The 27,292-nt window shown below is 31.0% G+C and overlaps 1 protein-coding gene across 4 annotated transcripts in view; it reads right to left on the bottom strand.

Annotated features, from left to right (window-relative positions):
• Lrr47 (Leucine-rich repeat 47) overlaps nucleotides 1–25,264 on the bottom strand; it is a 129,775-nt gene extending 104,511 nt beyond the window's left edge. For 2 of the 4 annotated variants that reach the window (XM_085813623.1, XM_085813624.1), the window contains exon 1: nucleotides 25,103–25,264. The gene's annotated coding sequence lies outside the window, so the exon portion shown is untranslated. Of the gene's footprint in view, nucleotides 1–21,026; nucleotides 21,195–25,102 lie in introns of all 4 variants that reach the window. The other 2 variants (XM_035356119.2, XM_035356118.2) reach the window with 2 other exon arrangements.
• Between the last annotated feature and the right edge of the window lie 2,028 nt (nucleotides 25,265–27,292).

The raw sequence follows: 27,292 nt of genomic DNA, 5'->3' as shown, positions 1-27,292 counted from the left end.
TTTTGTTTTCATTATGATAATCCACCAGACCTTTTCTGAACTATTTTCCTAGCTTCTTCAACTGCTGGGTACAAACAATAATTTCCAATTAAGGGAACATAAAATAGTTTTCCATACATTAAGTATGATGATGAGAATTTTGTTACAGAATTCGAAGTGTTATTATACTCATCTTGAGGTAACAGTTCTGTCCATGCAATATTACCTTGATAATAATATAATTTACCTTTTAATCTAGTTATAATAGTTTGATTAACTCTTTCTACTTTGCCATTAGTTAGGCTTAAGGACTCTTCTGTCTGTATTCTTTGTAACTCTGGACAGTCCACGGATAAGGAGCATACTGACAAATGTACTGCACTATTACTTTTAATTCTACTGATCTTAAATATTGGGAAGCAAGATCAAGGCTAATGGCTTAGTGTCCAAATGTCTGGCATTTGCATAAATAAATAAACTTTGTCATTAGTTTGTGGTCTATTAGCAATAGTAATTGCATAAACTTCCGGCTTTTCAAAAAATGTTCAAACTTTAAGGAAGTAAAAGGAAGCATTTCTATCACTAAAAATGTTCTTTCAGACCTGAATCTGAAAAAATTGTTTTACACAATTTATGCACAAGTATCAGTACTTACTAAAAACTTAGCTTTATCAGTATTTTCAGAAGCAACCTAACCTTATCAGTACTTTCACAAGCAAATGTCCATATACAGTCAAAAGTCTTTAATCCGGACATCCATAATCCGGAATGATCTATAATCCGGACCTCAAAGCTACAAACTTTCTGTGCATGCGGAAACGCATAATCCAGAATGATCTATAATCCGGACCTCAAAACTACAAACTTTCTGCGCATGCATAAACGCATAATGTGTTTCCGCATACGCATAATACCTTTACGCATAGGCATGTTTACACATGTGCGTTTAATGTATAATGGACGGTATAAGCTAAGCTAAAATTATCTAATTATCTATTTCAGTTAATGTTGCAGATTGTGCTGTTCCTTAATCTTCTAATTGGATCCAGCTTACTATTTTTTGTAGACTGTTAGAGCAATTTTATGAAAGTAAGCTTGAACTTTTGATTATGTCAAAAAGAATTTCCGATTCTGGAGCTGCCAAAGGATCTACAAAGCGAAAGCATGTTTCGATGCCCATCAAACAAAAAGTGAAACTGCTGCAAAAAATGGATAAAGGAAAATGGAGGGGGGGTCCGCCGTGCCACGCTTTGAACTGGAAGTTGATCTTTCATATCTTCAGGGCAGATGTTTTTATTTTATTCGGCTTATAATTTCTTACTAAATGCAGTATTTCATCTCGATGTACTCCGTCTTTGATATGATTTAAATCAAATTCCTCGTCATTATAAATATCACGAATACACATCAAATAGTTTTCTGGTTGCAATTTCCTAATTTCGATTATGCGTAATGTATGCTTTATGCATGTGCGTGTTGAAAGAAATGTTTAATAAAGTAAACAAATAAATATTAAGCTTTTTTTTGTAATTTTGATACCTTTTAGAACATAATTGCTCTTTATTTCATAAATTATGGTTTCATATTTTTGATTTTATAATTTCTGCATGCCATCTTACTAGATTTAAACTGATGATCTATAATACGGAAAAACCGATAATCCGGAATCACCGAAGTCCCGATGAGTCCGGATTAAAGACTTTTGACTGTATAACAAAAAGCATGATATATAATAAAATGAATATACTTTTTAGTAGAATTAAAATAATTTAAAGCACCAACAGTTATCAACAGATAATAATTCAAAAGCTTCGCTTACCGATGGTAGTAGTACTCACATTAAATTTTTCTTACTAAATTGATACATTTCATGATGTTTACAGTAATTTCTAATCTCTTGTACTATTCCTGCCCAATAATATTGATGAGATAACTAATTTAACACTGATGATACACCAATATGACCAAATTCAGTATGAGCTTTTTAGTATGAAGAAACATTAGAACTCCAATAGTATACAGTCAAAAGTCGTTAATTCGGACACCCATAATCCGGACCTCAAAGCTACAAACTTTCTGCGCATGCGTCGCGTTCACGCATGCGCACAGGCGTTTACGAGAGCACGTAAGACCCTTACGGCTGCGAATATGTTTGTGCGCATGCGCGTTTAATGTGTAACGGAGTTATACGCTAAGCTAAAGTTATCTAATTCAATTAAGACACAATAACACGCCGAATAAATACTAATTCAGAAGTCAAACAACAAAAATCAGCGTTATACCTACAAAATTTTCACAGGACTAGTTTCGATGGTTTTACTGAACCATCATCTTCAGCTGCAAAACCGCAAATGAACAAGATAGGAAATAATGATTATATAAGATAAGAAAGCCTGGACAAGAATAAGCAAGTGGTGCCATCTGTTGGCGAAACCAGAACTAAAACATAATTTCTCTAAAAGCCGAAGGCAAATTTGGATTGGAATTAGGATCGTTAACTAGAACAGAAAGATTTTTATGAATGTGAAATGCCTCTAGAAAATCCAGTTCTCCAATGGAAGATGTTTTTTGAATAATTTTGGCAGCAGAAAAATTGAAAGTGTGATTTTCGGACCAACAATGTTGAGCAACAGAAGACCTCTGTGTTTCCTTTTTTCTAACATATGCCTCATGTTCTTTGACGCGAAATTTTAAGGCTCTCTTAGTTTGGCCAATGTAAATTAAACCACACTGGCAAGGAATCCTATAAATACCTCAGGAATTCATATCCGGAATGGGGTCCTTGAGTATAGAAGTTGGAATTTTATTGATGGGAGAAAAAACAACCCGAAAGTTAAATTTCTGCAAAATATGTGCAACTTTATAGCTAATTGATGGAAAGAAGGGAATGACAACAGAATTTTTATAATCTCCTAAAATAAGAGTGTGGCTTTTAGTGTGTTGAGATGAGAATTTTTTAACTGCTTGATTAATAATGTTGGGTGAAAAGCCCCTGTCAATAGCTATTAAATGTAAAAAATTGATCCCCAATTTTATTCAAATCAAAACTAATCAAAAACTTTCGAGTCGCGTTTCAAGAATTCTGTTAAATTGCAAGCTTGCCTTACTTCGGTCCGTGATAAGGGATACACGTCAACAATTGTCCAAAGTTGAACATGAACTCTATAAGCTTCATCTGGAACTCGCTAAATCATATCCAAAATTCACTGGCCTTGAGCAAAAGTCTTGGTCTAGAACGGAGAATGCAGTTAACAGTCATAAAAACACCCTTGCAGTTAAATTCGAAAAACTTCTTTTACAGTCTTCCAGTTCAAGTAGTTCAAAAAATCTTCCCATTGTAAACATCAAGCCAACAGTTAATATTTCTAATGTTAGTCTTTCAGAAGAACAAGAGAGAATTCTAAAATATAATTTTAACTTCTCACAAACCTGTAAACCCTCGATTCCAAAGATTTTGGCTCCTATCGAAAAAGCTTTCAAGTTCAGTAAAGTTTCAGATTCACAGAAAGAAATGATTAGGCATCTTATCGCTCATAATGTGAAATTCAATAATAAACCTTTGAAACCAAATCTAACTGCGAGAGAAAGAGCTACAATGCGCGAAATTCATTCTAACCCGGATATTATCATTTCAAAGGCCGACAAAGGTGGCCAGATAGTCGTCATGGATAAGAACACTTACATCGATGGTGTCACTAAACTCTTAAACGAAGGACCATATAATCCGATCCCTAAAGATCCTTCACCTTCGGACTTATCCAAAATAAAAACTGCGATCAAATCTTCGCAAATCATTTCAAGCAACTTAAAACATTCGCTTATCCCATCTGTTGCGAATTGTGCCAGATTATATGCTCTTCCCAAAATTCATAAAAGTGGTATTCCTTTCCGCCCTATTGTATCAAATTTAGGTACTGCCTCGTATCCTTTAGCTAAATATTTAGTTTCTAGATTTTCCACTCTATTAGGCAATAACATTTACACCATAAAAAATTCAATAGAGTTTGTAAAAAAGGTTAAAAACATTTCTCCTAGTAATTTACTCATGGTTTCTTTTGATGTAAAATCATTATTCACCAATGTCCCAGTGGAGGGTGCATTAAGATGTCTAGAAACCAGACTTCGCGAATTTCATTTCTCTTGCATCGAAATTGATGAGCTAATTTCTCTCACTCAACTCTGTTTGAAACAAACACATTTTGTTTTCCAAAATAAATATTACAAGCAAACTGAGGGATTAGCCATGGGAAGTCCCCTCAGTCCCATCCTGGCTGATATCTACATGCATTATTATGAATCAAAATTGTTTGAAACTTTAAACTTCCCGGCATGGTTCCGCTACGTAGACGATACTTTTACCCTGTTTGAAGGTAATAAAGATGATTTAAATAAAGTTCTTTCAACAATGAATTCTATTGATCCTGCTATTCAGTTCACTTTTGAACTTGAGACTTGCAATTCTCTTCCGTTTCTCGACATTCTGGTCACACGTAACACATCCAACTTCAGTACTACAGTTTACCGTAAACCTTCATCGGTTTGCCTTCCACCACACTTTAAATCATGTCATCCGATTAAACAAAAGTTAGCTTCATTTTATTCCTATGTTTTCCGTGCTCTTCAAGTTTGCTCCTCCAAACTAGCCCTTGATGAAGAACTAAATTATTTAAAAGCAATAGCTATTGACAGGGGCTTTTCACCCAACATTATTAATCAAGCAGTTAAAAAATTCTCATTTCAACACACTAAAAGCCACACTCTTATTTTAGGAGATTATAAAAATTCTGTTGTCATTCCCTTCTTTCCATCAATTAGCTATAAAGTTGCACATATTTTGCAGAAATTTAACTTTCGGGTTGTTTTTTCTCCCATCAATAAAATTCCAACTTCTATACTCAAGGACCCCATTCCGGATATGAATTCCTGGGGTATTTATAGGATTCCTTGCCAGTGTGGTTTAATTTACATTGGCCAAACTAAGAGAGCCTTAAAATTTCACGTCAAAGAACATGAGGCATATGTTAGAAAAAAGGAAACACAGAGGTCTTCTGTTGCTCAACATTGTTGGTCCGAAAATCACACTTTCAATTTTTCTGCTGCCAAAATTATTCAAAAAACATCTTCCATTGGAGAACTGGATTTTCTAGAGGCATTTCACATTCATAAAAATCTTTCTGTTCTAGTTAACGATCCTAATTCCAATCCAAATTTGCCTTCGGCTTTTAGAGAAATTATGTTTTAGTTCTGGTTTCGCCAACAGATGGCGCCACTTGCTTATTCTTGTCCAGGCTTTCTTATCTTATCTAATCATTATTTCCTATCTTGTTCATTTGCGGTTTTGCAGCTGAAGATGATGGTTCAGTAAAACCATCGAAACTAGTCCTGTGAAAATTTTATAGGTATAACGCTGATTTTTGTTGTTTGACTTCTGAATTATTATCTAATTCAGTTAATGTTGCTGGTTGCGTTGTTCCTTAATCTTTGAATTGGATCCGGCTTATTATTTTTTGCAGACTGTTAGAGCAATTTTATAAAAGTAAGCTTGAACTTTCGATTATGTCAAGTAGAATTTCTGATATATATTTACTACCTCCACGAAAGTATGTTTTGAAATCCGAAATCTGTTTATCAATTTCACGCTGCTTTGCGGCGGAGGGGGGGGGCAGAAACGTCATTATTATATTATGATAGATTAGAAAGATTATGTCAAATAGAATTTCCGATATATATTTACTAATACGTAATTTGTATCTACAAAGCGAAAGTATGTTTTGAAATCCGAAATCTGTTTATCAATTTCACGCGGCGGATTGGAAGTTGATCTGTCAGCACTATCCTTATCTTCAGGGCAGATGTTTTTATTTTATTTGGTTTATAATTCCGTACTAAGTGTAGTATTTCATCTCGATATACTCCGTCTTTGATATGATTTAAATCAAGTTCCTCGTCATTATAATTCGCTTCCGATAGTGAAGAAAGTGACCCAGAGGTTATTGAAAACGAAAACATTTCGATTGACAAATTAGTCGGTATTCTCAACACATCAATTATAGGACTTGAACAGCGGAACTTTGTAACTAAACAAGAAATTATGTCTGTTTAATAGAATTAAAGAGAAAGTATTATCACATGAAACGAAGCAACTTACATTGAAGGAAATGTTTAATAAAGTAAACAAATAAATATTAAGCTTTTTCTTTTTGTAAATTTTGATACCCTTTAGATCATAATTGTTCTTTATTTCATAAATTACGGTTTCATATTTTTAATTTTGTAATTTCTGCATGCCATCTTACGAGATTTAAACTGATGATCTATAATCCGGAAAAATCGATAATCCGGAATCGCTGAAGTCCCGACGAGTCCGGATTAACGACTTTTGACTGTACAAATCTTGCTTTTCATTGTTAACATGCCATCAATTTTCCTAGATTTAGGGTTACAAACATCATCTAAATTTTGATGATCTTCTTCTTTTTTTTTTTTTTTTTTTTTTTTTTTAATGATAATAAATTAGTCTATACTCACAAATGTTGACAAACAGTACCTAGGTACATTCCTAGCAAACATACCAGCTTCAATATTAGTAGAACCGTTTTTTTTTTTTATGTTTTACATCAAAATCATACACAGAAACAATCTATCGATAGTATGTCTTATATTCATAAGCCAAACTAAAGCAGAATGATCAGTATCTACGGTAAAATGATTTCTATGCAAATAGCTATGGCATCTATAATGGCTAAGCATCCCAATTCAGTAATTGCATCGTTTTTCTCACAAGATCTTAACATTCGAGAATTGAAAGCTACAATACATTACAGGGATATTTTGGCTTAGAGTTAAAATGGGTCTGGAAATAAAAGCATCTTTTCAATTTTGAAAGGCAGTTTAACATTCAGTTACCCATTTATATGAAGTATATTTTTAATTAAATATGTTAGAATGGACCATTTTTTGTATAATTTAGAACAAATTTATGATACACATTAATACTTCCAAGAAATCTTTGTAATTCTTTAACATTTTCAGGTGGCTGCAATTTTTTAATAACTTCTATAATTGCATTACTAGATTGATATTTTCTTCTTGAAATTCATATCCTAGAAAACTTATTTTTTCTTAAAGAAAGTGGCACTTTCCACATATATTTTCTTTCCCACATATATCAAAATTATTTTTAAGATGTTGAAAATGTTCTTCAAAATTATAGGAGAATACTGGGATGTCATCAAAATAATTTAGAGCAAACTGAATTCAATATTTGTTTATAATTTGTCTAGGAGCTCTTCGTAAAACAGTTGAGAATTTCTCCATCCAAAAGGTAACCTGCTGAATTCATAAAGACCAAAATTTGCTGTAAATGCTAATTTAGTATGAGTAATTTTAATGTTGTTTCATGATTTATTTGAAATGCTTTTAATGTTGTTTTTAAATTAAGAAATTTATTGATTTTTTAACAACCTTGTAAATGCAAACAAGGTCAAAAACCTTAAAACTTTTACCGAAGAAAAATCAAAAATTGTTTCTACAGACAAAGATTAACTGATCTATCCTGCATTAGATCCAACAAAAGCTCTTATAGTATGAAGAAACTTTACATTTTTTTTTTCCTAAACATTGTAGTGCAAAAGGTATACCTGACAAAGAGAAATAACTATATTTCCAGATTTTTGTCATTTTATACCTGCGAACTAAGGATTGGGATGTATTAAAAACATTTTTTCAGTTTACTTTTCCAGTTCAGAAAAACTTGCATTCATGACTTTGTTTCAGTTATGTACAAATTTAAAGATATTGATTGATAGGTATTTCAATCAAAAATCAAAATTAGGTTCTGCACTACATTTAAGACAGAAAATTCTTATTGAGTCTTTAACGCAAGGTTTCCTAGATCAATATCCTATTGTATGTTACTGTCTGTTCAAAATTGGATTACTCTAGCAAAAAAGTTATTTAACTTCAAGTTCAACTCAACAACCAGAAAGTACCAGTAATGTGCCCAGATAATTGTTCCTAGGCAGAATCCTTGCCCATATTTTATTTATCCAAGATGCATCACTCCAAGACCATTCTAGCCTAGATCTTATTTGCTTCAAAATACAATCTGGAGGAATACCACCACCACTGGGATTACTTAAAATTCAAAATCAAACTCATCTAAAAAATAACAATACTTTAAGCTGTTAGGTTAATGTAATTTCAGTAAATACTTTAAGCTGTATTGATCATTTTGAAACTCTTGAAAATGAATTAAATAGTCACGCAAAACTGGAAGAGTAAGTAAAGATCCAATACATAGGGCAGCTGATTGCATAGATACTGATCCATTCCCCAACTAATTTAAGTTTGCGCTTTTTTTACATTTTTATATTCAGAAAATCTGAAGTAGGGAAGACAATTTTATTTATCTAAGTACTTTTAAATACATAGAATAATAATTAATAATGTACATAGTATTGTATGGATGAATTTGCTAACATACCATATACTGATGCAAAACAAAATTATATGTATTATACTGATGAAACATTGGCTGAATCTTCATGAAAATATCTATAATAGACGAAGACAAGCCAGATCAAATTAATAAGAAAAAGTATGCTGAAAATTACTTGGGGTAATGGCTTGGTTTATGTGATTACGGCAAAGCCTTGAGGGCTATCTGCCTAAGGGTAAAGATGCCTTTGTGGAGAACTTTCTAAGTGAAATTGGCTCATATACATGTTACACATGGGGAAAAACCACGTAAACCCCCATGCTCGCTCGAACTTCTGATTGAGCTACCAGTTTTCAGTGACTTTACCACACGGCCAATGGTGGGCCCAGGTGGAGGAATGGAATTTTCACACTTTAGGTTTCACTAACTCAATATTTCTGAGAAAGACTTTTCTTAATAAAGGCTAAAAACTAAAAACCAAGAGATTTGGTGAACTCTCAAGATCGCGAGATATGACGAAAAACCAGGAGTCTCCAATAAAACTGGGTAAGTTTATGGTGGCTATGATGAACTAGTCCTATTTCCCACAGCTTTTAAGATTCATCCTGTTTCCGTGACATGCGAGAGTTACCACTCCCTACACTTCTCCTTTAGGAATGTTGTAATTAGTCATTAAGAAGGGCTGGATTATTCCTTTTTGAATAAGAGAGTCTTTAGCTTGGAGATATATTTGAGTCTAGTCTGCTCCTCAAAATCTCTAGTTTCATTCTGCTGGTAATTTTGTTCAAATATTAGCTGTTATTTTCATTTCTTGTCTCGATGAATATGGATGTTTTAGACATTACCGAGACTTAAACAAATCATAACCTTTTGTAAAGGTTATCAATAACAAATTCAGCATAGGAAAATGCAGTTTATTAAATCTGCATAAATGATGGAACAAAAAAATGCAAAGGAAGAAATCATTTTAGAAGAAAAATTTCATTCATGTCAACCTCGTACAGCAAATTCTTTAGTCAAAGAAAAGCAAATATTTGCAGAAAAGCAAGAGGAAAAAAAAAATTCCAGTTTGCCAAATTTACAATGAAGAAATATGAAAACTACGCAATCAAGACTTTGATATATTCATTAATATCCCAGTTTTCAAATACAATTCTAAGCAAAGTACTGCAGAACATGCTTGAACAGCCATTTGTATGGAAGATTTAGAAATTCCAAATCAATTATTATATGTACATATTAAAAATGAATAATATTTTTAGATTCTTGTTATTTGATGATTTAAAACATAAATGAATTTTGGAAGGGAATGGAAGCAATAAAAAGTGGCCAAACTTTCTTTCATGAATGGAACTTTTAAAAGTTGTTTCAAACATTTTTTCTATATTTACACTATCCATGTTGCTACTGGAAGCACTTCCAATGAGACAGATGTTTCTGTATTGTTTTGCTTAACTTTCTCACCCAATAAACAAAAATAGATTTATGAGAGATTACTTTACTTAATTATAAATTAAATTATTAATTGGGATACTAAAGAAATTTTGTTGGATTTTGAAGTTGCTGTTATAATTATAAGGTAAAGAAGCTTTTTCCTCCCATTGAAATAAAAGGTTGCAATATCCACTAAAAAACAGCATCTCTGGCAAATGATACAAAACCTAGGACTCATTAAAGAGTATAAGCCTAACAGAAAAATTAGAACTCACTTCAGAATGTGTGTGTCTCTTGCATACATACCCACGGAATATTTCGATGGCAGCTGGATTTCTACATAAGAAAATTCACTATGTGATGTAATAAATCACAGAAATTTCACGATTACTTTGTTAATCAGAGGCTTGAAAATGAGGTCGCAATGATACAGATTTGGAATTACAATAGCAAAATACACAGGACAAATAATATTGTAGAAGAATGGCATCATAAATTAAATTACCTTGTCAGAAAAATCCATCCTAACTCTTCAGTTGATAATTTTGAAAAATGAAACTTTACAAAAGTGATTTTTATTGTTTATTGTTATGTGAGAAAAATAAAGAAATAAAATATGTTTAAAAATGATAAAAGAATCCAACACATAATGTAAGAGATTTATGCATCACAAGGAAGACCTTATCATCTCTCTCATTATCTACAAAAATTAGACTAAAGCATGCGAAAAATGTTTTTAAATAACTTATACAAAGGTAAGTGATTATCATTACATAACTCTGAAATATATCAGTATTTTTTTCTTCTAGTCTTGAATCTGAAAAATTGTGAAGGATAATTTTGTTACTTTCTCTGTCACTATGTTAATTTGAGTAAGCAAATTTATCAAAATTCATAATCTTGACATAAATTTTGAAGGGTCTCCAGAGATTTTACGAACACTGGACCACTCTAAAATACCCAACATCACAGAAGTTCAAAATCACTTGCTAGTCACTTTAAAGAGGTTCACTGCTATTGAATTTGTGGAATTCGTATTTTCCGAAATTCGCAGTGTTGTGATCACAGCCATACATTTTTCATTAATTGCAACCAGCAAATGCAGTATATGTTGTTCTCTTTAGAAAATTTACAGCAAATTAAAAAGAAATATTGAAATAAGTTGATAAAAATTAATGATTTCATTATTTTTTTAATCTTATGACGGGCACTTGCCTATTCAAGGCTAGAAGTGATGGCCATTTCATTGTAGAGGTAATAGACAGCCACCACTGTCTCCTATGAAAAGCCTAGAAACCATGCTTTTTAAGGGATTTGAATCCAGGCACTTCAGTATCACAGTTGGCTCCTCTAACTACTATACTGTCTAGGCAGCTATGATTTCATTATTAAAATACATTTATATACAAACTAACTAAAAATATCCTATATAACTTACTTTTATTATTAATAATTCAGTAGTTTTATATATATACATGTGCTACATGTATAATTATTAAAAAATATTATAACAAATAAAGATAATTGTAATTAATATAACTACAAAATGGAAGTTTTTGCACCTTATGGAAATGACACGACTCACTGCTGGATCATGCCCCACACTTTGGGAACTTCTATGTTACATTGCTCAAGTGAAAAATATGTTTTAAATAATTCTACAATGCATTGTTGAATTAAATCTTTGAAAATAACAAATTTATCCTTGGCGACTCTCGTCTTTCCAATCATTTCTTTTCACTTAAATTCTGATTGAACGGAAGTAAAAAAAGTCCATTCAGTCAAGATTCAGATGTTAAATTTCTCAATTATGACTACTTGCTAGTAGAAAAAAACTTTTGGTTGGGACAAGCCTTGTCAGAAGCTAAGATGACGGCTGTAATTTTGGTACCCTTCCCTTGCTATCAGCACCAGATTCAGCAATATTAAATATGTTCAAAATATGTTCCTGTGGCTTGTGGGAAGTATATTCTTCTTGAATTTTGCCAAGTACTACTGTTTCTTAAACTGCATAGAGACTTCCATAGCATAAGTGACTCTCACGATTACGCACGTGTGTATATCGCACAATTCAGATTACTTACTGCAAAGAATGGACTAGTAGTCCTACTTCTTAATTGTGGAGACTAATTTCTTTTCTGAAGATTTCCCAATTGATGCTCTCTCTGGAGATTCAGAATTAGGGCACAAAACTGAGGAACTGAAAAATTTGGCTAGCAAAGAAGGATTAACCTTTAAAGCACAAAAAATTCTTAGTTCTTATGAAAAAGAATTAGAAACGCATTGCTACCTGTTAACTGATTATGTTACCTCTAGATAACGACAGAAAAAATCTGATGTGTACACCACATGACTTCCTTGTATTGGAATATTAAATTATACGCATTTTTTCTTGCATATCATTTAAACTTATTGGATTGAATTAAATCTACTTCGCCGACAGCGCATAAACCACAATAGAATAAATGCATTCTTTAAAATTCACTCTAGTATTTGTTTACCATAGCGACACTCTGGCGCTAGATTCACTTAACAGTATTAATAATTATATAACAGTTAACTTATATAATAATTTTATAACGGAAACTAAGTTAACTGTTATATATTCCAATAATTATATAACAGTTAACTTATATATTTCGTTCATATTATAACTCATAATGCACAAAATTTATATCATTTAAAGAATAGGATTATCTAATCGTTGCCACATGTTCTATTCAAATACTATAATAAAGCTAGAATGATGTATAAAAGAAATTAAGCAAACAAAACAAAAAAGAAACAGTTTTTCACAGACGATTGAGTATTTCTCATTTAATTAATTCAGTTCTCACTTCGTGAGAAGGCAAAAATACATAAAAACTAAAAATATCTATATTAAAAATTACGAAGTAAATCTTAAACGCTTATTTCCTCGAAAAAATTCCAGAAAGGATTAAGCATGATTTAAATAATAAATGAAGGCGTTATCTTTGTTGTTGCGAAGCTAAGTTTCTCTAGATTGGCAACAAATCCACTAGTCTCCTGTTTCAAATGTAAACATCAATGGCCGCCATTAAAAAAGGCTTAGCGGCAATTAAACAACTTTAAAATTGCTGATAATTCTAAAAATATTGCACACAGATTTACTAAAGGCATAAAATTCTTAACGCGAAGATAAAAACAACATAATTCAATCATTTTTAAAGCAAAATATGTACAATTTATTAACATATAAGAGTAAAGAAACTTAGATCACTGAGCCAGGTAACAGAGTGGATATATATATAAATATATTTATATAGGTTTGGTGCGGCCGATTGCAACCAAAATACGAGGTGCACATCTACATGTTATAGCAGTCCTATATACAAAATTTCAACGTTCTGAGGCTACTCGTTTTTGAGTTATGCGAGATACGTACGTACATACATTCGTATAGACGCCACGAAAAATTCTCTTCAGAATTAATTTTAAAGCAGTCTTATAATTTTTTTGAAGGAAAAAAGTATTTTATTCTGTCCTTACGTACAGATATCAGGTAAAAACATTGTTAAATTGCATTCGATAGCGGTCAAAATGGATATTTTCGTTGAAATATGCTGCCTGAAACTTTTCGCGATTACAATACTTCCTTTTTACTTCGTACAAGGAAGTAAAAAGATGATAATTCACCAAATCTGCCTACTACCAGTCAAAAGAATTCTTAAAAGACCATCCTGAAAAAGAGACACTACAAATATGTAGCTGCACCACAAATGAAGGATGGTCAAACTAACAATTCATTTGACACAATCCGGAAAAACACCTTGATAATAAAAATGAAGCTGCTCACCCAGTTGCTTCCAACGATAATAATTTCCCAGAACCAAGAAAATATGCAGGTAAAATTCCAACAATAATCTTTATACAACTAAACTACAACCGGAAACAACTGAGAAAAGAAATAGGCGTTGAAAAAATAGAAGGTAAATTAGCAGGTGAAAACCTTAAAATTAAACTTCACAGTTTTTGTTAAGTTCAGGCTAAATTAATAAAAGAAAGCATTCCTTTTCACACCTTCATTTTGAATTCAGATAAGTGCATTTGTACACTGCTCAAAAAAAAAAAAAAAAAAAAGGGACAGTCCTATATCTCCCGATCTACTGAGCCAATTGACAAAATTCAAATTGCGTGCTTCATGTCTCGAAAGTGCGACTTACGATATATATTTGATTTCTACAGTCAAAAGTCATTAATTCGGACACCCATAATCCGGAATGATCTATAATCCGGACCTCAAAGCTAAAAACTTTCTGCGCATGCGCCACGTTGACACATGCGCATAGGCGTTTACGCGTGCGTGTAAGACCATTTTTCCACTGCGCATATGCGTGTGTGCAAGCACAGAATACGTTTTCGCGTGCGCGTTTTATGTATAATGGACGGTATAATCTAAAATTATCTAATTATATATTTCAGTTAATGTTGATGATTGCGTTGTTCCTTAATCTTCGATTGGATCCAGCTTATTATTTTTTGCAGACTGTAAGAGCAATTTTCTAAAAGTAAGCTTGAACTTTTGATTATGTCAAATAGAATTTCCGATGCTGGAGCTCCCAAAGGATCGTACAAAACGAAAGTATGTTTCGATGTCCATCAAACAAAAAGTGGAATTGCTGCAAAAAATGGATAAAGACATGAAGAATGTGACAGAGAGGTTAGTGAAAACGAAAAAATTTCGATTGACAAGTTAGTCGGTATTCTCGGCACAACAATTAACGGGACTTGAACAGCGGAACAAGAAATTGTGTCTGTTTATAGAATTAAAGAGAAGGTATTATCACATAAAACGAAGCAACTTAAAACAACTTACATTGAAAGAAATGTTTAATAAAGTAAACAAATAAATATTAAGCTTTTTTTTTTTTTTTTTGTAAATTTTGATATCTTTTAGATTATAATTGTTCTTTATTTCATAAATTAAGGTTTCATATTTTTAATTTTAGAATTTCTGCATGCCATCTTACGAGATTTGAACTGATGATCTATAATCCGGAATCGCCGAAGTCCCGGATTAACGACTTTTGACTGTATATAGCACTATTCTAACATAGGTATTTTGACATGAAATCGGACTTTCTCTGAAATAACACCAATTTTTTTACATATTTCGATTCTACGACTCAAATTACGCCTAAATATGAAATTTTGTAAAATTTGGAGCGAAATTTACGGAGAAATTCACAAATTTATGTTGGCACATTTTTTTCAGTTTGCGCCAAGAATAGTTCACTCGGCGAACTTCTTAATATATGGCAACCTAGTTTCCTTTTCCGTGAGAGGAAAAAAAGTCACCATCGTTCCTTTTTTCCAAATAATATTCTTTATATTATATTTTTAATTATAACTTATTATTTTAAGTAATATTTTATTTTTCGAATTTCATTTTAATTGTTTAAGTTGCACGTTTTCTTTTCGAATAACTTTTTAAAAATTTCTATTTACCTATTCGAACTGCGTAAATAAAGGTGCACTTTATTATTAATTATGCCACTCTGTATATTATTAAATTTTAATTTGAAGCTATGCGTTATATGTATACCATGCGTAAATTTTTCGCTTTTATGGAAAAATAAAGAATTGAAGCAAATGTACTTAGGATAATGGACCAAAACTGAAAAATTTCCCCTCCCTCCGAAAATAAAATATTGAAACTTCGACCTTGAATTTATTGGGTAATCGAAATATTTAATTTGACTTATCTTCAAAGTCCTAGTTCCGACAACAATTCCATCAAAAATTACGAATTACTTAAGCTGAAGTAAAAGATTTAGTATATATTCACTGTATGTTATTAAAGTAATCAGAGTGTAAAAAAATAGATTATAGAATTTACGCTGATGCAACTTTTTGTCTGACTGCACAACATGTAGTGGAAGAGAAGGCTTGTAAAGATCTGTTTTGACATGCCTCTAAAAGTAGATGTCATACTCCTTTTGTCTTTTCAGTGTCAAAAAAATGTTTCTTTGAGAGACAACTTTAGTTTTTGGGAAAGGAAAAAAATCACAAGAAGACAAATTTGAAGAACATGCAGGACGATTGAGTACACATACTTATTTTCGGAACACAAGCGGTTCTCCGACTGGTTATTGAATAATGAAAAGATGCATTGTCATGCAATACAAAACATTTGGAATACGTTTTCTGACTGAAAACGTAAGATTAAAAGTCATCTGCTTAATTCACAGCGATTTACAAGTCAACTACTTGGGCAATTGCAGAATCGTTTTGATCCTGAGCTTGTAAGACAAACCTAATATCACTGGATTTAAACACTTCTTTAATCTTCCAAGAACATTCCTTCTTTAGCTCATATTCCAAGAATATTAAGTGAATACAATTATTGCAAAAGAAATTGAATATTCATTTGCACTATGGCTTGGTAGTTTACTAACGAGTTAACAAAACTTAAATTCTGCTTTTTGTGTCTAAGAATACAACAATATTTTAAATATTTACAAATAAAATATTAAATTGGAGATTTAATTGGAGCCTCACCAGTTGCCTGGCGTTTGAAGATTGTTAAATACTAATTGTTTGTTGCGAAGTCTAACGCAGGGTGCATGGTTGGTTTTCATAGTTTTCTAGGTTCTCTTTACAAAGGTTCTCTATGAAAGCATCTTAATCAAATAGCTCCCATGTTCTTTCTATATTCAAATAACCAACTAACCTAGTTTATTAAGCGCGATTTTCAAGTAAAGTTACTAGCAAAACCCGAATACTCATTAAAAATCATGTAGCTTGCCAATCGGGAATACCATGAAAGATACAGCGCCAATAATTGAATTGCTGTTACGGTCCGCTGTTTCTAAACTTAGATGGTCATTCCTTAATTAAATAGCCCACCAGCCGCAGAGCGGTAAAGACGCTCGGTCCGAGGTTCGAATCCCGCGAACGGGCTGGCTGCATGGGCGTTTTCGGGGTTTTCCTCATGTGTAACGTGTATACGAGCCAGTTTCCCTTAGAAAGTCCTCCACGAAGGCATCCCTCCCTTTAGGCAGATAGCCCTCATGTGCTTTGCCATAATTAAATAATCTACTCCAATCCAATCCTTAATTAAATATAATTGATTTGTAACTTCTACTAGAGCTGACGGTAAGAATCGAAGTGTAAATAAATAATATCGTGTGCAATCTGAATTAATATAAAATTAAAAATATTTGCACAGAAAAATATTTGCATTCAGATAGAAAGTTTTTTGAAATATTTGCAATTACTTTATAAGAAGCATTTATTAATAACCGTAATAATTACTTATTATATTACTGATGATTAGGATTCAGTTCTTGACATTTACATTCTAAATTAGAATTTTAAGGATGTAATGAAAATACGCTACGCACAAAAATACATTTTAGGATAAAATATGAGTTGATTTTTTATGTTTTAAAACTTCTTAAATTCATTAAATAAACATCGTATCCTTGTTGTTAATTGAATCCAGATTATTGTCGGGTGTCGTTTATATAATTATTCTTACTTGTCCATAGAATCTGCTGACTTATCCAGCCATTAAGTAGCTGCAGATCATTTCTACATAACCATTGAACTTCCATTAATTCAGTCTCTAGAAGGTTGTAGGTTTATATCATAATTTGACTTTTATAAAAATGATTATTCTAAATCTTATGTTTCTATAAAAATATACTGTGCTTTAAAAATGTGGATGATAGTATCAGCCACTCTTTCAGCCACTTCAAAAGCAACAGTTTGTTTAGAAATAAATTATGCAGTTAATGTCATAAAATTCAAATAAATATCAAACGAAAATTCTCAGTTTTAGACAATTCAATTTAAACGAAGTAGCAGACAATAAAATGCCGAAGGTAAAAATTTACTCTTATTTTTTTAAAAAAGGAAGATAGAGAGAAATAAAAAAAAATAGTTAAAAATTTGAATAATATCATCTATAATTTAAAAAAAAATAGCTTTTCATATAGTATTAATAAATATTTATTATGCATCATTGAGGGAAAAAATGTCATATAATTAATTCTCCTTAAAATTTTACTTGAAATTTAAGGCTAAAATAGCTGTGGCAATTCACTGTAACAAAAATCCATAGACCACATTTGGCGTTATTATCGCTCAAAAAAAAAGATGCCAAATTTCAAAACGCGAAAATATGTAAATTCGTGTATATCTTACAAAATTTTGAATAAAAAAGTCTAATTTTTTGCAGATATGCTTAAAAATACACCTACTTTAAGATGATGGTAAAAATTTTATAGGTTATAATTCAAATTATTTTTCGAAAAATTTATAAAAATTATTTAAAAATAGAAATTAAAAAAATAAAACACAAAAAATGGGTAAATTTTATTTGGAATGAACCTAAATTTTGAAATGTGAGAGAAAAAATCAAAAAAGTTTAATGAAAAAAGAGATATTAATAAATATTTGCCAAATTCAATTAACATTGAGGAGCTTAAATTTTGAGAGCTAATATTTAAAAAACTTCTTGTACGATTTTTACAAAACTTGGTATTCTGGCATAATTTGAGTCGTAGAATCGAAATATGGAAAAACATTGGTATGTTATTTCAGAAAAAGTCCGATTTTGTGTCAAAATACCTATGTTAGAATAGTGCTATATATAAATCTAATATATATCCTAAGTCGCGCTTTCGAGACATAAAAAACGCAGTTTGAATTTTGTCAATCGGCCCAGTAGAACGGGAGATATAGCACTGTCCTTTTTTTTTTTTTTTTTTTTTTTGAGCAGTGTACATTAATATAAGGTCTTCCCGCGGATTTCACACCAGAAGAAATGAAATAAGAATTACAAGAAAAGAATATTTCAATTTTAAAATGCAGCCACTTAGAGAGAATGTGAGATGCAGTCCCTGTTTATTTATCTGTGTTCTACATAGAGGTTCCGTGCACAGAAGCTGGAAAATTAATATACAATGTGAAAAGCATCCTTGACATGCATATTACAGTTGTTTCTTACAAAAACCAACCAGGCCCTATGCAGTGCTTCAATTGCCAGCATTATGAGCATATGCAGAGAGTCTAAATACTAGTCCATTGCATAACATGTTTAAGCATTACCTGCTACATGTCATAAGAATTGTCCAAAATGCCCAGGAAACTTTAAGAAAGAAGCAACTCTTTTCAATGCAAACTACAATAAGAATTCAAACTTCACAGAAAAAAAATAGTCATTTCAAAACCTTGATTTCTAATAGCCAACCATGAGCGTCCAACACTAGAAAATCATATGCTGGTGGCGCAAGTAACACTGCAAACCTCAAAATTACGAAGAAATTGGAAAATAAAAACAAAATAAAAAAAAACTCTGAAGACGACGTTAAAGATTTTACAGAATTTATTAGAAGGAATTATCAAATTTACCTTGAATTCAAACAATCTGAAGAAAAGCTAAGCATCATGCTGGCTGCAGTTAAGATATTTCCTCATCATGAACTTAAATAACTCACCATGAACTCAAATTACATTTAATACTGCTCTGAACTTTTAAATTAGTGCTTATACTACAAGTTATTGGTTTATTGTCAAACAATTACAAGATTATGCATCAGTTAACTACCAGGTTACCTATTTAACCAGCTATGAACTTTATTTTGTACATATCATTACAAAGCTGTTACAAATTTTGCTTTATTTTGTACATATCATTATGTATAAATATTAAGTGGTGTTCTGTATGTTTACTACTTTGTTGCAAGAAATGCTAAAAAATGTAATTGCTTATTTAACTGCTTAATTTTACTAAAGACTCACAATTAACAACAGATGATGGCACCTCCTGCAGCTATACCTTCATTCTTCTTGCCTCTTTTCAAACTTTCAGCACTTCTGTGCACACTAAAATCTACTACAGCTGGATTTCATGAACACAAAAACTTTAAAGACCTCAAAGCCGAGGACCTCCAGCTGTAATGAAGATCAATGATTTTGCAGACGATTATCTGTTTTCACATAATCTTGAAAAATTACAAGCCTTCCTCTCAAATGATAATTTAAAGTCAAATAAGGGACAGAAAAAATATTCACAATTACAAATCAGGTTCCAGAATAAACTGGAAGAAACTAAAATTGAATTAACTGTAAGAAATGAACAGTATGAACTCATTCTAAGGAGGATAAATGTATTAATAACAATAAAACTTATTTGAAACTAAATTTTTTATTATTTCTCTATAAAATGCAAATTAATTAATGTCCTTAAAATGTCATATAATTAATTCTCCTTAAATGAATCAATCTTCTAAAAAATCAATCTTCTAAAAAAATCCAGTGAAAAGTGTGATAGAATTCTTATTTGTTGATGTGGTATTTCAATGAATTTATTCCTTTTTCAATCACGCTATCCCAGTAAGCTGATGACTGTTACAATTTCAGATTTTATAAATATCTTTTTAAAATTTATATATATTTAAATGTTAGACTTTAGAAGCATTTCAACACTTTAAAAAGCATGCCTCAATTTACACATTTTGTTTTACTTCTTTTCTTTGTCTACATCTTTAATGGAAATATTTAAACTGATTAGCTATGGAATATTATATGTAAATAAATTATAATGTAAAAAAATCAATTTCTTCTAGCCAATTTTCTCTGCCATGGAAGAAACTTGCCAATCCTGTTGGAAATACACTACTTTCAAAATCTTACTTTACCCTTATCCCATTTGCAATACATTAAAATCTTGCATAATAAAGGACTATGTCACTATAGAAATTTATCATGAACTATGTCATATACAGTTAGAATTGCAATGCATCAGCATTAGAACAAATTTATCTTTTATTAAGAATTGATCCATTCAAAATAACAAAACAGGTTATGGCAACATTTTTCACCGCCATCTCAAAAGAGGAACATTTTTATAAATTAGAATGTCCTGTGGACTACCCTACTCTTGTCCCTTTCAAAAGAAATCATTTTTAGCATACATCACTAGCACTTTTTGTTAAAAAATACAATTTTTTATTATTATTTAATTATGTATTAAGTAATCAACAAAAAAGTTTATATTTGCTTTTAATAACTCAAGTGTATTCAAGTTTGGATAACCTTTACCTTAATTATTAAGGTATTATTATTATGTATTAAGGTAGAAATATTACATTATTTATACTTGCAGTATTTAGGTAGAAATTAAATAAATGTCTGCACTCACATTATGAGATGGATAAGCCTGCTGATTCTGACATAGCTATTGGATGTATGCTGGTAAGAAGAATCACAAAGTGCTTTAAATCCCTTTCGTTGTTAAGATTACTCCTCTGGCTGATCATCCTGCGATCATTTGTTTTTCTTCCTTTACTGCGGAGCGCATCCCGTTTTCCTCGTTTAACCATTAAAATAAATTATATAGAGTATTAGGCATTTAGTTTACATTTTGGCCAACAGATATCATTAGTTGTCTACTAAATTGGGGCATTTGAATGCACATAGTATTAGAGCTCAAACTTCACTTTTTGCCACATTTTTCTTACAGAAATGGCTGCTAAAAAACATTCAGTGATTATCTTGATTATTTAATTAAATTATTGAATTATTAATTAGCTTTATTGATTAGATTAATAATTAGATTGGTTATTAATTAGATTTATTGAATCTGGTGCAAAGACTGTGAAGTTGGACTTTTGCCTTGAACCCTGTTTTGAACTCTATCATACTAAACTGCATTTCTAAGGTATTTTTCCCTCAGCGCTTTATATTTTCTTTAAATTTTATACATTTTACTTTTTTATATTATGCAATAAATAGAAATTAACTGTAATTCCACTGAAATTTATTTTAAAAAAAATTTTTTTTTATGGTCATAACATCTGAAATTGGTTTTTCTGGCAACTTAGTTTCTCATGATAAACATCTATATAAAATATATTTTCTAGAAAGAAAAAGTGCATTTTTCAATTCTCCAATATATATAGATTTAAAAGATGAAAAGATTATGCAAGAAGAAAAAATACACAATTTTGGAAGCGATTTCAGTCCACAAATTGAGCAGTCAGAGGGTTAAAGTGAGAAGTCCACAAGTAGGGCAACCAGCATTAAATTAATAAAATACCAGTCCTGGAAGAAAAAATTATATATGATTGTCAAATGTAATTTCCAGTTTCTGAGATTTTCAGCTATAGAGTTGTACACAGGTAATAAATTATACTTTTTGCCTCGTTTAGAAATCTGTAGAAGAACTACAGATTGAGAAATGCTGGGTTATCGTATGGAATAGCAAAAAATGTTGTCTTTAACAAGTTTTAATGATGATATGTAATTAACTTTGCAATTTTTCTTCTTAATTCAGTTCTGATCTCTTCTCTGTATAATAATGTTATTTTGTTTATTGACATAAACTGTAATTCACAGATGTGAAAACAAATCTCGCACCAAGCGTACAGAAATACACACTTGTATGCACGTTACCAAACAGTTTTATTGAAAGCATACAAATGAGACTAAATTAAACATCAATGAAAATCTTTAAATTAGTAGTTATAATAGTGCTCTATATGAATAAAATATAAATCTGATACTATAAATAAATTCAAAAATTAGTTCTTCCATTTCTTCCAATTTATTGAAAGGAATCTTTCTTCTGGCCGTTTTTCTGCAGCATATTCAAAGATTTTTTTCCAATATGGAAGAAACTTGTTAACCCTGTCATAAATAAACTTTACCTTCAACTATTATAAACTTGATTACATTGTAACAGTGTTTGATTTTCACAAGATATCAAAATCTTATTTTTAGAAACTAATAGATGAAATATAAAATTTTAGATGGTAGCTTGGTCATTCACAACTAACAGATTTTATACAAGATTTTAAAATAGCCTACATAAAGTTTTTTCCCAAAACTTGTAAGCAAAATTATCATGTAGTGAAATCATGTAAATCAAAAATTCATGTCATCTAGTGAAATCATGTAAATCAAAAATTCATGTCATGTAGTGAAATCATGTAAATAAAAAAAAAAATCATGTAGTGATTGATTGATCTACATGATTTTTTTTTTTTCACTACATGATTTCATTACCTGTTTATGATAAAAGTACAACTAAGACCGCCTTAGGATGTCACCATGAAAGATTTTAAAATGAAACTGGGTTCTTTACTCATTACATATTGAAAAGTCATAAAACTATAACCTGAAATTATCCATGCAGCCAGCCTCTACAACAGGAATTGAGCCCCATTTAAGATAGCAATCTTATCCAGTCATCCACTAACGAACATTTTAATTTATGAAAAATGCCCATGTAATTAAACTGTCAATGAGTTCTACTTAAATTTCAAATAATTTTACAAGGGTTACATTACGTCACACAATTTTTTAATGCAATTACAAAAAACTGCCTTGGTACTGCCAATGCCATATCAAGAGATAAGAAATGCATTTGGTCATCCACAGCACTGGCCCTAAAGGTTATCCACTATGTAAAAAAATAGCTGTTTATATGATATTAATACTAGATCAAAGGGTGTTAGAAACACCTTCTCCCTGGGACATCAAAATGCCTTTGTTTGGTCATAAGTGTTACATTACTGCAATGCAATCATGAGCAGGCATTCCATGCCTACCTACATGATTGTAGGATAAGACAATGTAAAGCATGGCTTCAATCAATAATGATACAAAAACTAAATACTTATGGAAGAAATAAAAAAACGTACCTGTAAAGTAATTTTAAGTACCTGTAAAGTAATCATATTTTACTCCAGTTATTATCAAAACTAAATATTCAGTCTTCAAATGAGATTTCAAAATTCTCATTAACAAGCAATATTTACAAGTTATCTTCATCAATCTCTTCAATGAAATATTCCAAATGTATTTAGAAATGATATTTTAGTAAAAATAGAATTTAATTACTTACATAGCATCCAATTCCATGAAAAGTTTGTAATTTTGTTCTGCCTTTCCCTGTTAGCATATTCTATCTTATTAAAAATCAAATGAAACTGTTAATCTACTTACCATCAAAAACTTTTGAAGAGCGCCATGCAATACAATTACCAATGTGGTGTCAACTTTTCCAGGAATAATAAAATACATAAAAATTTTTAACATCATTATTACACAGATTTAAAATGGCAATTCAATGCTAGTGTTAAACAAACAACTGAAATCTCTTATTATGAATTTGTTTTACAAACTACATGGAACAAAGTGATTTTAGTTATATTTTTTTTAAAAGAAGTACTAAAATATATAATACTTTTACAAATAATAACTTCATTAAATATGCAAAGAATTAAATGCGCAAAAAATGAAAGAAACATTCTTAAAATTTTTGATTTTTGAAATTCTGATAACACATCACTGAAAACAGTCATTTCAAACTGAAAATGAACACAGAGTGTAAAAAGGAGTGAAGGAAATTCATTTGAAAATGCTGGTTATTTAATTTCTTTCATACACAATGAAATTGAAAAGAACACTGTTAGAATATGATTTTTGAAACTCTGACAATATTTCATATGAATTGAATCCAATACTAATATTTTAAACACTTAATAAAAATAACAAATAAAGCATTTTTTACTAATTTTATTTAAATAAATAAAATTAGTAAAAAATACTTTATTATTATATGTTATTAATTTCAAATATAAATAGCTAATGTGATTTAAAATCTTGGATCCTTGTAAAAATCATCAGTACATATGATGATTTACCACTTGTATTAAAGACTGTATTTTGATAAAAAATTATAATTAAATTAGCAGCAATGATAAAATGAGACTTCTAAATTACTACAAGCAATTTTATACTAAAATTATATAACCTCAGATAATTTTTTTTTTTCCTATGAAAATAAAATATTAGACAGACTTCAACTTTTTCCAAAGAGTCTTCAAAATTAAATCAAAAAGAAGTTATAAAAAACTGTACTTTTTAACATCAGTTCAAGTGATATATATATATATTATTAATATTTAACACTTATCATTCGATTATTCGATAATTATCATTTGATTTTAACTCCGTAAGTTAAAAGATGATGAGCATCACTACGCTCTAACTCACAAATTTACAATTAAAGCGAAACGCTTCGTTTCTTGACAGATTTTTTTTAGAATCAGATTATTTCCTTATGTATTAATAATCGATAGCCTAAAATGAAAGGTACCCAAATTCTGATGCCTATGTAAATACACCATCATGAATTAAACGTAATGAAAGCCAAAAATACGCTTTGAATAAAACTTTCACAATTCGCAAATATGTTTTCTAAAAACTTACTATATGTTTAATAAGTAATCACCAATATCAAATACGCGTGTCTGATAACACACGTAAAAATCTAAGTGCGGAATTAAACATCCTACTATACAGCAGACATTAAATATTATGCACACATTAAACCACAGATACAATCCGAGGAAACTGAGAAGGAACTCTTCGCGTACTGGTTGCTTTAAAAATCAGCTGGGTTACCATTTTCATGAACCTATTCGCACACTGATTTCACAGTTACATTTGAGAGATATATTTGACACTAAAAACTCAGATGTGCCGGTGAATTCTTACTATTATTATTAAAACTTCTTCTTCCATTTTTAAGAAGAAAATCTTTCTTGTAAGTCATTTCGTAATCTCAAATGCTGCAAGGTAAAGAAGCAATAGTTTCATTCCCTGCCGAAAAGAAAACAGATCATTCCAAACAACCCTTAAATTTGAAATAGCTCTAAAAGAATAATATGGTACAAATACTGTCCTTAAAAATAGGAATAACATATAGTGTACTTTCGTTTTTCAGTTTTCAATAGATAGCGGTAGGAGAGAAATTTTGGACTGTTATTTGATGAATGCACTAAACAAGATAATTTCTATACAGTCATGTGATGGTCAAAAGGCGATTGGTAAATGTTATTGTTTCCAACTTCTTAACTCTCTTCCCTACCACCAACCTCTCGAGAGGATTTTCGGCTCGCCACATATTTAGAGTGCTCCCATGCCGCACGGCCATTATACATTTGCAAACATCCATATCGTCTTCGGGATTCAAACCCGGGGCCTTCGGCATGGCAGTCAGTGACGCTAACCACTATACCGGTTGGACAGCGTGTGTTAAATTTTTGACTAATACAGTTTACCTTCGTTTTTCAATTATTCTGCTTTACCGTATTCAAAACACTAGGTACAGCAATCCCGGCAAAACACTAAGGGCCCTAGTCTGGATACCATCGAGATAGAAGAACGGGTCGTTTTTTGCGATCTACTTGACAGAGAGCGAGTCTGTTCGTCACCACCTGAATTTTTCCGGTGGTGACGGTCTGGTCAACACCGACTCTACTACAACAACACCGAAGTAGAGCAAGGCCAACTAGATATCTACAGGCCTGCTCCAAGCTGATGATCACATGATCTGACGTCATAATTTTAGGCTTTCAATTTTGTTAGTTGAGCTTGCTTCGCCATAGGACTAGTGCTAGTGAGATAATTGTTTACATGTGTTTTTTCTTCTGAAAAATTTTGTATTTTACCGGAAAGTACAATATTATATTGTGAATTCGAATTTATAAGAAAAAGTGTGTTTTAGAATGCCAAGAAAGTGTAGTGTACCTAAATGCCGATCAAATTAGGATAGCACTACTGAACATGTGTCCACTTTCAAATTTCCTTCGGATCCTGTACTCTCTCAGAAATGGATAAAAAATATTAATCGCAAAGATTTTGTAGCTAGCAAACACAGTAGTGCATGCATTAAGCATTTCGAAGAAGAATTTATCGTTTGAGAAGATAAAGCTGTTCGTGAGACGGTAATAGTAGTTCCTAGAACTATTCCAGCTTTAAAAAAAGATACTTATCCAACGATTTTTCAAAACCAGCCATCTTATTTATCGAAGAAACTTCCCACAAAAAGAAAAACACCGGAAGAAAGAGAAGCAGAAATTGATATTCGTTGTGATAAACAATTTGAACAGTGGAAAAAGAATGATATTATTAGCGATTTTGAAAACCTAATAAATGGTTTTGCAAAAAAAATAGATCTTCCCTCCTCATGGATATTCATTACCAAAGGTAAGATCTTTTGGCTATCAAAATTAAAATTTTTAAACTGTCCAAAAGTGCTTGTATCTTTAAAAATATTGGAAGATTTAAATGTAAGAGGTTTTTTCAATGAAAATGAAATTCCCATTGAATAGTTCAATTGGATATTTGGAGAAGAAAAGCTATGTGATAAATGGTCTAAACTTGAGACAATGATTAGCCATTTGGATGGCTTTTCTGCTTCTGATATTCATGATGACTGCAATTTAAATTTAGATAAAATATCAAAACTACTGTTGAAATGTGCAGAAACAGAAAATAACCCACATTCTGAGAAATTTTAAGTTTTTGTATGAACAGATTCAATTAATGCAAATGAAACAGCCTTCGTATAGTGCAGAATTCCTTGCCTGGTCTTGTTATATATTTTAGTGTAAT

Source organism: Stegodyphus dumicola, chromosome 3 (genome assembly GCF_044657685.1).
Source record: "Stegodyphus dumicola isolate Sdum_Otavi_A_Nest chromosome 3, ASM4465768v1".
NCBI lineage: Eukaryota > Metazoa > Arthropoda > Arachnida > Araneae > Eresidae > Stegodyphus > Stegodyphus dumicola.
The sequence above is the reverse complement of the archived record's forward strand: the minus strand, read 5'-3'. Positions and strand labels throughout refer to the sequence as shown.